The 12,492-nt window shown below is 53.0% G+C and overlaps 1 long non-coding RNA gene across 1 annotated transcript; it reads left to right on the plus strand.

Annotated features, from left to right (window-relative positions):
• The first annotated feature begins 5,634 nt into the window (after nt 1–5,634).
• LOC140256949 (uncharacterized) lies at nt 5,635–12,086 on the plus strand. Its single transcript, XR_011904885.1, has 3 exons — nt 5,635–5,712; nt 10,239–10,332; nt 10,948–12,086. It is a non-coding gene; the product is annotated as an uncharacterized lncRNA (long non-coding RNA).
• The last annotated feature ends 406 nt before the right edge of the window (nt 12,087–12,492 follow it).

Here is a 12,492-nt window from a genome sequence, read left to right on the forward strand (position 1 = left end):
TTTAATGGGACACTGCCTGTGACCAAAATAAATGAAGAATTGTTCTGTCCTTTCCTTCCCTGCTGAGGGAGGCTTCCTTCGGCCAGGCTGAGCCCCTTAACTCCTTGTGCGCTGTGCTTGGGGAGCACTTCCCCCCAACAAGGCCATGGCCACCTCTGCTGACTCTGCACATCTTTGCCTCAATGCAGGGGAGAGCAGCCCTGTGGGTGCCGGCCCGCCCTGCTGCTGCCTTTCTGCTGAAAAAAATAATAATCATCTTCATCAGAAATGAGTCACAGCAGGGCTGGGATGAGCCCACGCACCAACGCTGCTCCGTGAGGTAGCGGTGGTGCCGGCTGCCAGCACCCAGCTCTGAGCATCCTTGGTAGCAGGAGATGGGGGTCCCCAGGGTCACAATGGGGAAACATTGCCCCAGAAATGAGGTTTTGCCTCAAAATGTGTCTGGGGTCGAGTGTGGGCACAGGAAAGCCAACCTAGCTTTGGTTCCCCCAGCCCAGAAATAGCGAGGTGAAAATCATCCCCCAGCAAGGCCGTGCCATGGGCAATGGGGAAACAGCACCTAAGTAATAAGTAATAATCATAATAATAATGAAGCCATTCATTCACGAGGAGCCTGTTTGGGCCCAGCACAGCCCTAGAGCTTCCCACCCCACACAAAGCTGCTCTCCCTTTGCCTGGCACGTGATGCAGAGCTGGGGACACTGCGGCACCAGGCACACACCACTGGGACATCCCATGTCCCTACGGCCCTGGCATTGGTGTCCTGTGGGAACCTGGTCTTGGTGAGACTGTGGGGCTGCTTTTAAATGCTTTGTGGGGTAATGGAACCTCTGAAATGGTACCAAAATGGTACCAGGATGTGCTCTACTCTTAACCTCTTCCTACATCTGAATCCTCCCCAGCCCTGGTTGGCTTCAGGAAAGCTGTCGAGATGAACAAATGATGAAAAGATCTGATTTTCCCTTCCAGTAACCATTCTGATTGCAGCACGTGAGTGACAACGTGTTCCTTCCAAGCAGGCGGGTTAGAACTGGAGACGAGGGTATTTTTTTTAATCCCCATCCAAGAGTGATTTCAGCATCCCTTCTGCAAGTGTCCCCCCAGATCCCACCGCTCTGCCCCATACACACGTCCTGCACGACTGCTCGGAGCTGCTGCTCCCTGTGAGATGCGGTGTGCTTCTATAGGGCTGTGGTTATGGGATGGAGGAGCTGCGAGTCCCCAGGATGGGCCCTGCTGGGTGGTGGAGCCGTGGAAACCCATAGCCACGCAGGGGAGAAGAAATGCAGGAGGAGTGGCATGCGAGACGTGATTGCTCGCTACAGGCGTGTTGGCTCCGCATGTGTAAAAACAATAATTAAACGTAAGATGTGGGAGGATTATTAAAGGTTTTATGGCATCTAATCCTTTTTGAAACCTTTTCTGTAGGCTGGAATCTGAGGCTAGAGCAATAAAAATGCAAACTACACCCAGCTTCATTCTGCGCGCCGCCATTCTCCCTCCGCGCTCAGACCCTGAGTGCTGCGGGGCTGTGGGAGCAGCGGGGGGAAGGGGCTGCGTGTGGGGTTACACGTGGGTGGGTGCACAGCTGCACTGCGTTCCCCTATACCTCTGGGCGATGCCCCCTGGGTGCTGCTCTGTCCCTCCGTGTGCGGATGGATGGGAGCCGTCGCCGCAGCCCCTCGAGCTTTCGTGGAATGCAGAAATGAAGGCGCCTTTTGGATTTCAAAGCTGGGAGAATTCTTTTCCCCCCTCCCTCAGAAGGGCTTATCTCCATGAAATTAGTAATTGGCGTTGCTTCACGGAGCTGGGGAGCGCCAGCAGCCGGTAACACCCACGCCGCACTCCATTCTCTCGGAGAGGCCCTGCAGCCAAATCAGAGCCTAACGAAGATAATAACATGGGGAAAAAGAAAGGAAGAAAAAATATGAGAATGAAAGAAAGAAGAAGTAGAAAGTGCTGAAATCAGAAGTGACCCCCAGTTTTGCCCGATGCGCTTCCCAGCCCCTCACCAACCCAGTGCTGCTCCAGCCCCACATTGCCCTTGGGGCAGCAGCTGCCTCCCCCCGAGCTCTGGGCTGGCACGTTGGGGCGGCACTCCGTGCCAAAACAGGTTCTGGCTGATGGCTTCCAACATGCTCATTAACTTGGTGTTCTGGGTGCTTCCTTAATTGTCTTTTATTTTTCTCCATGCATGCCAGGCTGCTCCTGCCCTTAGTTTGGGATGGATGGGGCAGCCCCTGTGCTATGGGCATGCTGCAGGTGCTGCAACGATGCCGTGTCAATGCTGTGGTGAAACTGCAGGCATGGTGGCAATGCTGCAGCAATGCCGTGTGTTGGGGTGATACTGTGGCAACACTGTGGGGATGCTGTGGTGTTGCCTCGGCCATGGGAGCTGAGAACACCAGTTCATGACCACTCCTGGTGCCGCACCAAGTGCTGCAGGATGATCCATATCAGCAAACCGACCCTAAAAACCAACCCAGTGCTGAGGCCAGCTCCAGGTGAGCACATCCCCTTATCCAGTGCACATCTCTCCTAATCCCTTTGAGTTGCTAATGTCGTCCACACCCTCAACAGCTGATGGTTATCAGTGTGGGAGATGCTGGGTGCAGCTCATGGCCCTGCAGTGTCTGAAGTTCCCCATCCTCCTTTGCATCTTGGCTGCCCTGGCTGAGGCTGCTGCAATCCCTGCTCTCCTGCCCCAGGCAGCCCAGGAGCAGCACCGCAGAGCAGCTCTGTGCCACCACCTCTCTCATGTCTGAGATGAGCACAGCGCTGAGACCCACACCCAGGAGCCGGAACATGGCTGGGAACCAGGAGGTGTTGGTGGATCCCATGTACCACGCAACTCAGGGGCCCTGCATGCTCTTTGACTCCTTAGGATTTACTGTATTGCAGCAGGATTTGCAGTATTGCAATGAGATTTGCATTACCGCCATAGGCAACATCCTCCTTTGGGCCACCCACGTGGCCCCATTCCTCCCTAAGGACATGGGAGCCCCAGTAGGGTCTTCTGCTGCCCCACTGTTATGGTGTGGGACAAGTGGTGCTCGCAGCCTGGATGCAGCCAGCCCAGGCACACTAATCACACCTGGCCCTGGATTCAGTCCCCGGTCCAGTGATTCACGCTGCTCGCCAGCACAGCTACCTGAGCAGGTTAATTACATTAATAAATATAAATGACAGTGTGAATTAGAGCACACTGTGGTTTCTAGCCTGGGCTATAATGAGTGCCTCATTTACTCCTAAGCAGCCCGCTGCAGACACTTTGGAGGTGGCTCAGGTTACAAAGCTCTGCTCCGTGCAGGGGAAAACATCCTGATGAAGGAGCTGCAGACCCCTCCTGCATCCCCATCCTAAAGCTGCACATTGAATCCCAGCTGTGGGATGCAGGCATTGAGCTCCTACCAGCACGATGCGGGGAGGTCAGTGGCATCAGGAGAGTCACCACCCCTGGGCTGTACCCATAGGACAGCTCCCCCAAGGGCCCCAGGGGCTGGTTGTAGACTAAAGGGATATGGGGACATCAGAACCAGGCTGAGCCCACTGCCCACAGTGCCCACCTGCAGCGTCCCAACACCCTCCTCCCTCCCACCTCCCCGTGGAGGGCAGCCCCATGTGAATCACTGTAATTTTTTGCCTTTCTTTTTCCCCCCTCTCAGGCAAGCCAGAAGCACAAAAATTACTGTGAATCGATTTTTGGATGTCAAGTTTAGATGGGTCATATTTGCCTAGCTTTTAATGCCTGGTGTCTGCAGCGTGCCCTTCCATCATCCCATTACACGGATGACAAGCAGGCCAGCACTACGGAGAAGAAACAAATTACCTAATAAATCAAGCACCTAGGATATAAAGCATAGAGTGTTATTAGGCTGCTACATAGAGCGATGGTAGCGGATAGGGATGGATCCAGGAGTGTGTGGATAATGCGACCACGGGCTGCCATGCTGGGAATGGTTGAATGGTTGCACCAGGAGTGCCGGTGCTGGGCTGTGCATTGTAGGGCAATACCACCACCACAGAGTCCCCCATGGGGCCCCATTGGGATGCACCGATGGGAGGAGGGTGCTGCTGTGTGCCTCGCCCCGTCTGAATCCTCCTTGCAAATCCTCCTTGCTGCCAGGAGCACTTTGGAGGAGTTAGGAACGGGCCTGCTGCTAACCACCGGGTCTTTGTGGCCTTCGTTGCAAAGCACTGATTTCATTGTGGGATTATAATTAGCAATGCCATAATTATGCACCACTTAACTTCTTGGCTCTAATAGCTGCGTGAGTTAGTGTTGAAACAAGAGAGCAGGATGGTGGGGGGGGGGGGGGGAGCATAGAGGGAAGGAGTCATTTCCAGAGGGGGCTGTCACTCCTCCCATGCTCTCCCACCTCCCCTCTCCCAACAAACTACCATTGTTTGCTCTGAGACCCGCTCTGGGCAGCACAGCCGGGCAGTAGGCAGCGGAACAAAGGAGGGCTGCAGGAAGGAAGCACCTCATAACCTTCCGAAGGCTCAGAGTCAGCAGAAGAAATGCTTTTGATTTTTATCACTTCTGTTCTCTCGAATAACCTACCCTTAACCTTTGGGGTTTCCCTTGCTGGGGCGGAATGATAGCGCTCACAGCTCTTGGCTCTGGGCTGAGCGGGGGGGAGCATCGAATCCCATCCTTGGCCTTTCTCACTTTGTGTCCCGTTTATCTCATTACCAACAGCAGAGTCAGCTCCATGATGGCACTGGCATCCCAAGGCCCACGCAGCCCCATCCCAGCTAGGTTCTGTGCCTTGTGCCCCATTGCAGGTGGTTCCTGCTCAGCCCCGGTGCTGTTTAGCTCACCCAAAGGTACCCTGTGAGCCGTTCTTCTGGATGAATTAAATTGTTTGTAATTGATAAATTATGCAAAAGCTCCTGCCAATTCTGAAATGCAGAGCTGATACCAACCCACCCGGGGGTCTCGTTCTAATTTTATCTCAGCCTTGCATTGTGCCTTGCCTGCCTGATAGTTGTCGTATTGATTTAACAAGGCTCCTGGGAATTAGGTTGATTTTCTAATTTTATCCCCTAGATGAAAGGAGTCAGACAGCGATACAATGAGCGCATTGTCTGTGTGGGGCAGCACTGCAGCACAGCGCTGGGGCCACAATGTGGTGCCACCCCATGCCAACCCCCAGGGCTGAGCCCCCTGGCACCCTCCATCCCCACCACCCACGTCCTTCAGTGCCACATCTCCACAGTTCTGGAACACCTCCAGGGATGGGGACTCCAGCACTTCCTCCTTAGGCTCTTTTCCACCCCAACCAAAGCTGGCTTGTTCAGTTCTTCATGACAACAGTCTGTCCAGGGGATAATGGAAGAGCTTGCTTTATGCATTGGGTAGCTCTTAGCCATCTCTATGAGAAACTGCCATTTTCCTTGACAGTAAATCCAAGGCTGTTCATAGCCTTCCCAAAGCATCACGAGGGAGAAATGGTTATAGGCTCCATCTGGGGGGATACTCAAAAGGCAGCACCTGATGGCCAGCACAGCTGCTCTCTGCCAAGAGCTGCTCTGACCCACCCTTTCCCTGTTTCCACCTATCAGATCACTGGGACGATTAGGAGATCAGTGCCATAAATAATCTGGATCATGCAAGAGAAGCTGTGGTTGGGGGTGATGTGTTCTGGAGTCAGAGGGCTGGAGGAGTGCCTCATCTGCTAGATGTGGCTGGGAAGGGTGGTTGCAGAGGTGAGTGGTGCTGAGGGCAAAGCTCCAGCTGAGGGCATGAGCCCCTGTGGGCTTTGATTTATCCCTGGTGTGACTGTGGTTGAGTCTCTCCAGGGCTTGATTTTCTTGTAGGTGTTTATCATAACTTATAAAAGAAGCAGAAGGTGGGGGTGAGGGTGGGGGAGGTCTGAGTGTACTTTAATGTGCCTGCTTTCATTACAGGTAGGGCTGACTATTCTCTCTATTTCCCTTCTTTCCTCAAGACTACCACTTGGCCCTTGTTCCTTACATACAGGACTGTGTCTGTCTGAAATCCATATATCTTGTATGTTTATCCAGCTGATAGCAGGAGGGTGAGGTTTGCAGCCTGGGTACATCTTCCCCCCCCCCCCCCCCCCCCCCCCCCATGCTAGGAACACCCTGCACTGATCCTCCTCCAACACTGACCCTGCCAGGACTTGGAAATTGCTGTGCTCTGGGAGCAGCTTTGCTGAGAATGGGAATTCATAGTGTTCAATAAATATTATTAGGAAACAGAAAGATAATAATTATGTCAATTACAGGATGGGTAATTGGGCTTGGAGAAGAAAAGTACTTTTCTTCCTAATTGCTGGGGCCATGCTACTGTGATTGCATGTATCAGTTCCAAAAATAAAAGGCCAGCTATCAAGTGGAGAAAGCACTTTGTTTTTCTAATGGCATGCTACAGCACTGTGCCTGGAAGAGCTTGCTGGGCCAGCTTGCCACCAGGAATTTAAAAGAGCATTCCCTTTAAAAAATAGATAAGGGGGTGGGAAGCGTTCTCTTCAGGTGTAAGAGCCTCTGCAGTGGCCCTTTTGCTCCCAAAGCACCCAGCACACTGAGCTCTGCCCCCCTGCTGGGTTTAACCCAGTGTTTCCTATGGGGGTTTTTAGACAATAAGCTCGCTCCCTGTGCTTGGGTTGGTCAGACTGCACCTTCCCTGGGTTCTCAGGGAGCTTCAGTTGTTTCCTTGCTAAATACATGCTACTGTGATCCTGTTTGAAAGGCGTCGGGGAGAAATTTTGGCATGGTGAGGGTGGGGGGGAGGGAAGGTTTGATTTCTTTCCTCCTCACTGGTGTGAAAGATACCGGCGCTGGGTCTACTGAGTGTTGAGTGTTTGTATAAATCTGTCTACTCAAAACATCGCAAGGAGTTGACTGACGGCCCGTGTAATTTAGCACACAGCTCCAAATTTAAATCCCACATCCTGCTGGGAGATGGAGAGCGCAGCATCATCAGTGTGCACAGCAGTGAGGGGCGGAGGGGGGAAGCGTGGAGGCACATCCACAGCTCCTGGAGAGCAGTTGACCTTGGAGTGGTGGCTCAAATGCTCGGAGTGCCACCGAGGTGCCACCATCCCACCCGTGTGCCACGAATGCATGGGGTGCTGCCAAAGCGTCCTCAGTGCGCATCTGACCATGGGCACCAGCCCCATGGCACCGCCTGGCTCCGGTTCCTGTTCCTTCTTTCCCTCTCTTCTCCCACTTAATTTGTCTGCTTTGGTTGCCCATATGTTTGCCTGGAGATGGAGAGGTTTATTTTTTTCCCCGGATCTATAAATAGATGTTTCAGAGCAACTCCTTGCTGCCAGTTATCCGTCTACACATCAACATTAACATAATTACCACGGTGAATCTCTAATCTCGGCAGCAAGGCGTGCAGGTTTTAGCAGTTCGCTGGGCTCTGTAACTGTGTAATTTGGGTCTTCAGTCAACTGACAGATCTGCAGGCGAGTCGCAGCGGAAAGTTGTGAACTTCCCTTGGTTCCCAGCCCTGATTGCACGGTGACAAGTGAGAAGGGAACAATGAATAATATCTGTCACGTATCCCAGAGGTAGAGATGTATCACAGCCTAACTCGTGGCTGTCAGGGTAATGCAGCGTTCATCTTCCATCTCCTTTGTTTTGTCTGCAACCGTCCCTGAAGGACAGGGCTGTGACTGGGCTGGCAGCAGCGGGATTCCTCTGCTGTCTTCTCCAGCAGTATCTTTGGGGGTAGATCTGGGGCTTTGCAGGGTCATGCACATTGCGCAGCACGTCCCTCACCTCTTCCCCTCCCGTGATGTGCATTTTCAGCTTTAGGAAGCTTTTAGGAAGCCCCATGCAGGCAGTGCTGTCACCATGCTTTGCTGGGATCCAGGTGCTCCTGGGATTCTGATGCTGGAGATGCATCTCCCCATCATCCCTGGGGCAGGAGATGCATCTGCTCCCTCCATCCCAACCCCCTGCTCTCCAGGCAGTGCAGGGAAGGGCAGACCCAGCCTCCCAGCCATGTGCTGTATGGGGCTGGCTGGATGGTTTCGGTGGTTGGGTGACTCATGACCTCATCGTATTGCGGCAACGCTGCTCGAGTGCTCACACTGCAAATTATGGGCTGGATCCCACTGCCCTGGTGGTGGCTGGCTGCCTGGTGACTTCAGAAGGAGCAGTGTGTGTGTTTGTCTTCTGAAAGGCTTTGGCTTCACTGGGAGGGCTTTTTCCTGTGGAGGAAGGAAAGCACGGAGCTGCGCACACACAGGGAGATGTATTTTGGGAGATGCTTTGCTTGGAGTAGTAGCAGAGGGCACGCATCAGCATCCAACGCTGTGCCACAGTGCTGTGCCCAGAAACTGGGAGTGTTACTGGGATGTGGGCAATGGCAGCAGTGTGTCCCGAGCACCACTGCCCCACATGCCAGCCCTCTGCTCACCGGTGCAATGCTTGCAGTACATTTTCTGCCACTGTGGTGGGCTGTCAGGAAGCAACCTGCTCGAATAATCACCACTTTGATTCTCAACAAAAGAAGGGAGCTGGCTGAGCTGAATGCCTCCTTTCTGATGTTAGGTTGCGTTATTTTGCTTTCAAGCAAAATAAATACCCCCTCGGCGTGTTTGTGGCATTGGTTTCTTACTGCAAACATGGGGCTGAATAAGAAGGGAAGACTGCTTGGTGCTGTTGAACACAGGTGAGAGTGCTTCCCCATCACTCATCCCAGGTCCCCCATCCCATCCATCAGCACTGGGAGGACCTGAGCTTGGGGATGCCCGTAGCAGTGATGACGACCACATCGCACCATGGGGTGACAGTTGTTTTTCTTCCCTAGAGCTTGTGTGGCTGCACCGGCATCTCTGACAGCATAATCTCCTGCCTGGTGTCATCATTATGGAAACAAGCTGTAAATCTCCCCTTGATGTTATGTAGATCTGGGATCGCTTGCCTCACGGGAACAGCCAGTGTTAAGAAATAGGGTGTTGAATATAAAGATTACCATATTGCAAACACTAATGTTGGGAAGGAGCTGCCTTAGCACCGAGAGCCGCTGGTGATGCTGGGGTTCCGCATGGGGTTGGCCCCCAGCTCTGGGCACACCCCACACCAAATCCTCTTTTCCCCTTCTCATCCCTTTGCGGAGCCATGGAACAGCAGGAGGGAAAAGTGCTGCAGAGCCGGGGGGGGCTGTCGGGCAGCACGAGTTGCCGTTTGGATATTTTCATTGCCGTTTTGCTGACCCAAGGACACCTTTGCTCCCAGCCCTGCCATTTTCACACCTGCCCCCATTTAATTCCTGCACATCCCAGCCGGCTCTGTGGGTCGCTGCGTTTTGGGCTCGGCTGCTCCCAATGCCTTTGCTGCTCCCAGTGCCTCCGCTCACCTTCCACGAGCCCTTTAATCTCTGGGAATTTACTTCTTATTTTATTTATTTATTTTTCCCTCTGCCATCTCCGAGTCTCTTGTGAAATGCAAATTAATTAGATTCTAATTACTCACTGTGTGCTGTTTCTGTTTCGCTCTCTTGTTAGGTTAGTCTAACATCTTTGTTGTCAGCTGTATGTTGTATGTATTCAGCCCATTAAAAGTGATCCTTGTTCAGCGGGAGACAGGCAGAGCAAAGAGACAGTTCCCCCCTCCCGCTGGGGCTTTGTCAGGAGCAGCTTTGTCAGCACTTCCCGGCAGCATCATAAAGGCAAACCTTGCCTTTTTTCCTTCCAATTGTTCATTTTCCCTCCGTCTGCGTGTGTTTTTGTGGTTTTTTTTTGCTATTATTGTTATTTTTTAATAACCTGGCGCATCCAGCACTTCAACGTGGAGTTTCAGCAGCATCCGTTGACCCCAATGACTCACCCTGGGGATGCAGAGGGGTCCCGGTCCTGGGGCAGCAGTGCACTAGGACCCCTCTGCATCCCCCATCCCGTGGGGGGTGACCGAGGGCTCAACACAGTTCATCCCACCGAACCCATCGGAGATACTCAGTTCATCCCCCAGCACGGCGGAGTTTCCATCTGATTCATGCCTGGCTAGCCCAGTAATAGAGATTTCCATAATCACAGGAACTTGGCAGAGAATGCGTGTCACCTGGAGATGAATCTTCTCCCAACGCTGACATATAAATGGGCGTCATTAGACACGGGAGATCACAGCCAAGGCGTGGGGAGCGTGGGAGCTGCTCCTCCCTGCACGGCTGGGCATGGGGAGGGAGCTCCTAATCGGGGAGGCGGGCGCTGAGTGCGGCTCCTCAAGGTGTCTGTTTGATGTCTTAACGATCGCAGGAAGCAGCGGTGCTCATCCTGTGGCTGACGATGGGGACGTTTCTAATGCATCGTGGAAAAGGAGAGGGTGAGGAGGAGTCCTGTGAGGATTTGGGTACGTTGGCAGCTGGGAGCAACAGCACCCCCGCTGCCCTCTCCATCCCTTCCGTAGGTATGGGACAAGTGTCCGGGCACTGTTCCGTTAGCCAAGCTGGAAACCCAAATGTCTTGGGTCTGTGAGATGTGGGTGCACTCAACCCCCAGGACTGAGGTTTTGCTTTAGGGCAGATTTTGGCTAAAGTAGCAAATGCAGCTCCCATGTCCCTCTCTCTCCCCACCCAGGTATTGGTCCCTCACCTCCCCGCTACCTGCAGGCACATGGGCAGCAAGGTGCTGGTCCAACAAAGGGTTGTGACGCACTGGAACAGGTTGCCCAAGGAGGCTGTGGATGCCCCATCCCTGCAGGCATTCAAGGCCAGGCTGGATGTGGCTCTGAGCAGCCTGGTCTGGTGGTTGACCACCCTGCACATAGCAGGGGGTTGGAACAAGATGGTCATTGTGATCCTTCTCAACCCAGGCCATTCTATGATCCTATGAACAAGACGTCACCCTGCAAAACAGACTTAACTTCTTGCCTTTTTTTCCTTCCTTCAACTGCTGTGCAGCCCATAAGTAGCTTTAAAATGCAACCAGAATCTTCTTCTACCTCTGTGCTCTTATCCTTCTGCAGGAAGCAGGGCTCGCTCTGCTCTCCGGAGTTTGTTTGTTGCCCTAGGAGACACGCTGACAAGCATCACGAGCTTTGAAAGTCAATTGCTTGCTGGAGTTGAAAATGTGTTTTCAGGTATCTGGCTGATAGGTCCTCCACCAGGAGGATGTGTTTGGAATGCTGAGCAAGGCAGCCGAGCCTGGCCCTGGGGCAGCGACGGGAGATGGCCACGCTCCGATGCGCTGATAAAGTGCCACTGCTCCCAGTGCCTGTGGATCTGAGTGCCGGGGTGAAAAAGGAGGCCCAATTTATATTTAGAAGCATTGTAAACTTTGTGCTCCCATGGAAATATTTTAGGCTGAAAATTGGTGAGGATTACAAGTTTCTGTGGCTGGAAGGAATTGGTGGTGCTTGGGGTTTTCAGTTACCACGGTACATGCAGGTGGTTCCCATATCCCAGCACACCAGCAAGGTCCAAACACCGCCTGCAGCGGAGATGGGCTGCAAGTCCTGAGACCATCAATGAGTCTGTCCTTCCCGGGGAGAGGACATGAAGAACCAGACCTTCCTTCCCTGCATCCAGCTGCTGCACCACCAGGACCCCAACAGCAACCAGCACCCAACCATGGCACCACTTGGACCCCAGCGCCGCCATGCTCAGGACCTGCCTGGAGTCCCTCTGGGGCTTGGATCCCACTTGTCCTAGGGTCAGTGTCCCAGCAGAGCTGTGCCCGTGGTGGGAGCAGGGACAGGACTGTGCCAAAGCCCAGCGCTGGCTGCAGCCAGAGCAGCGGTGCCTGGAGCAGCGGGTGGCAAAGGGATGAGCGCTCCAGCCAGCCAGCCATGCATGTTTGATGTGGTTTAAATTAATCTTGATTGCTGCCTAATATTTTAAAAAGACACTTTTTATAACATGCAAGAATAATGTAGGAGAACTAATGTTCCCTTATGAAACGCCTTTCAGAATGATGATAAAAGGGCACTTTAATCTGCTGTGAGAAGTCTCGGGGAGGGAAGGACGTCATGCGAACAGGTGGAATCATGGAATAAATACAGTAATTAATGAGAAGGAAGAATTTGCATCTTCTGACTTTTCCACAACACCTGCTCTTTTTACCAAAAGCCTTTATTTTGTTTCCTGAGGGGGTCAGGAGGACGTGGGGATGCAGCTCCTGCCCATTAGTAAGTCATGCTTTCAAAGACTATAAAATGTCAGGGAAGCAGTGCATGGGAACTAAGTGCTCCATTAAGTTTTCCCTATGAAATTAAGCACCTTTATTGCCTTAAATAAGAGCTACCGCCTAATGATGGACCAATGCAAATTCCCACCCACGCTGCTGAGTGAAAGCTCCGTTTCCCAGCACTGTGGCACTGCCGTTGCCAGAACCCTCTGGGGGACGTTTGGACCCACAGCCAATGTGACATCGCTGCTCCAGCACAGCGGTGCTTCCCAGAGCAGAAGCTCATGGGGAGATCAGGGTGTGCTGCTCCTGGGCTGGGGTGCAGAGGGGATATAGGGGGCAGCCCCTGCTCCCACACACTACATCCCAAGAGTGGACAAACCCC

The sequence above is a fragment of the Excalfactoria chinensis genome, chromosome 10 (genome assembly GCF_039878825.1).
Source record: "Excalfactoria chinensis isolate bCotChi1 chromosome 10, bCotChi1.hap2, whole genome shotgun sequence".
In the NCBI taxonomy this organism is placed as follows: Eukaryota; Metazoa; Chordata; class Aves; order Galliformes; family Phasianidae; genus Excalfactoria; species Excalfactoria chinensis.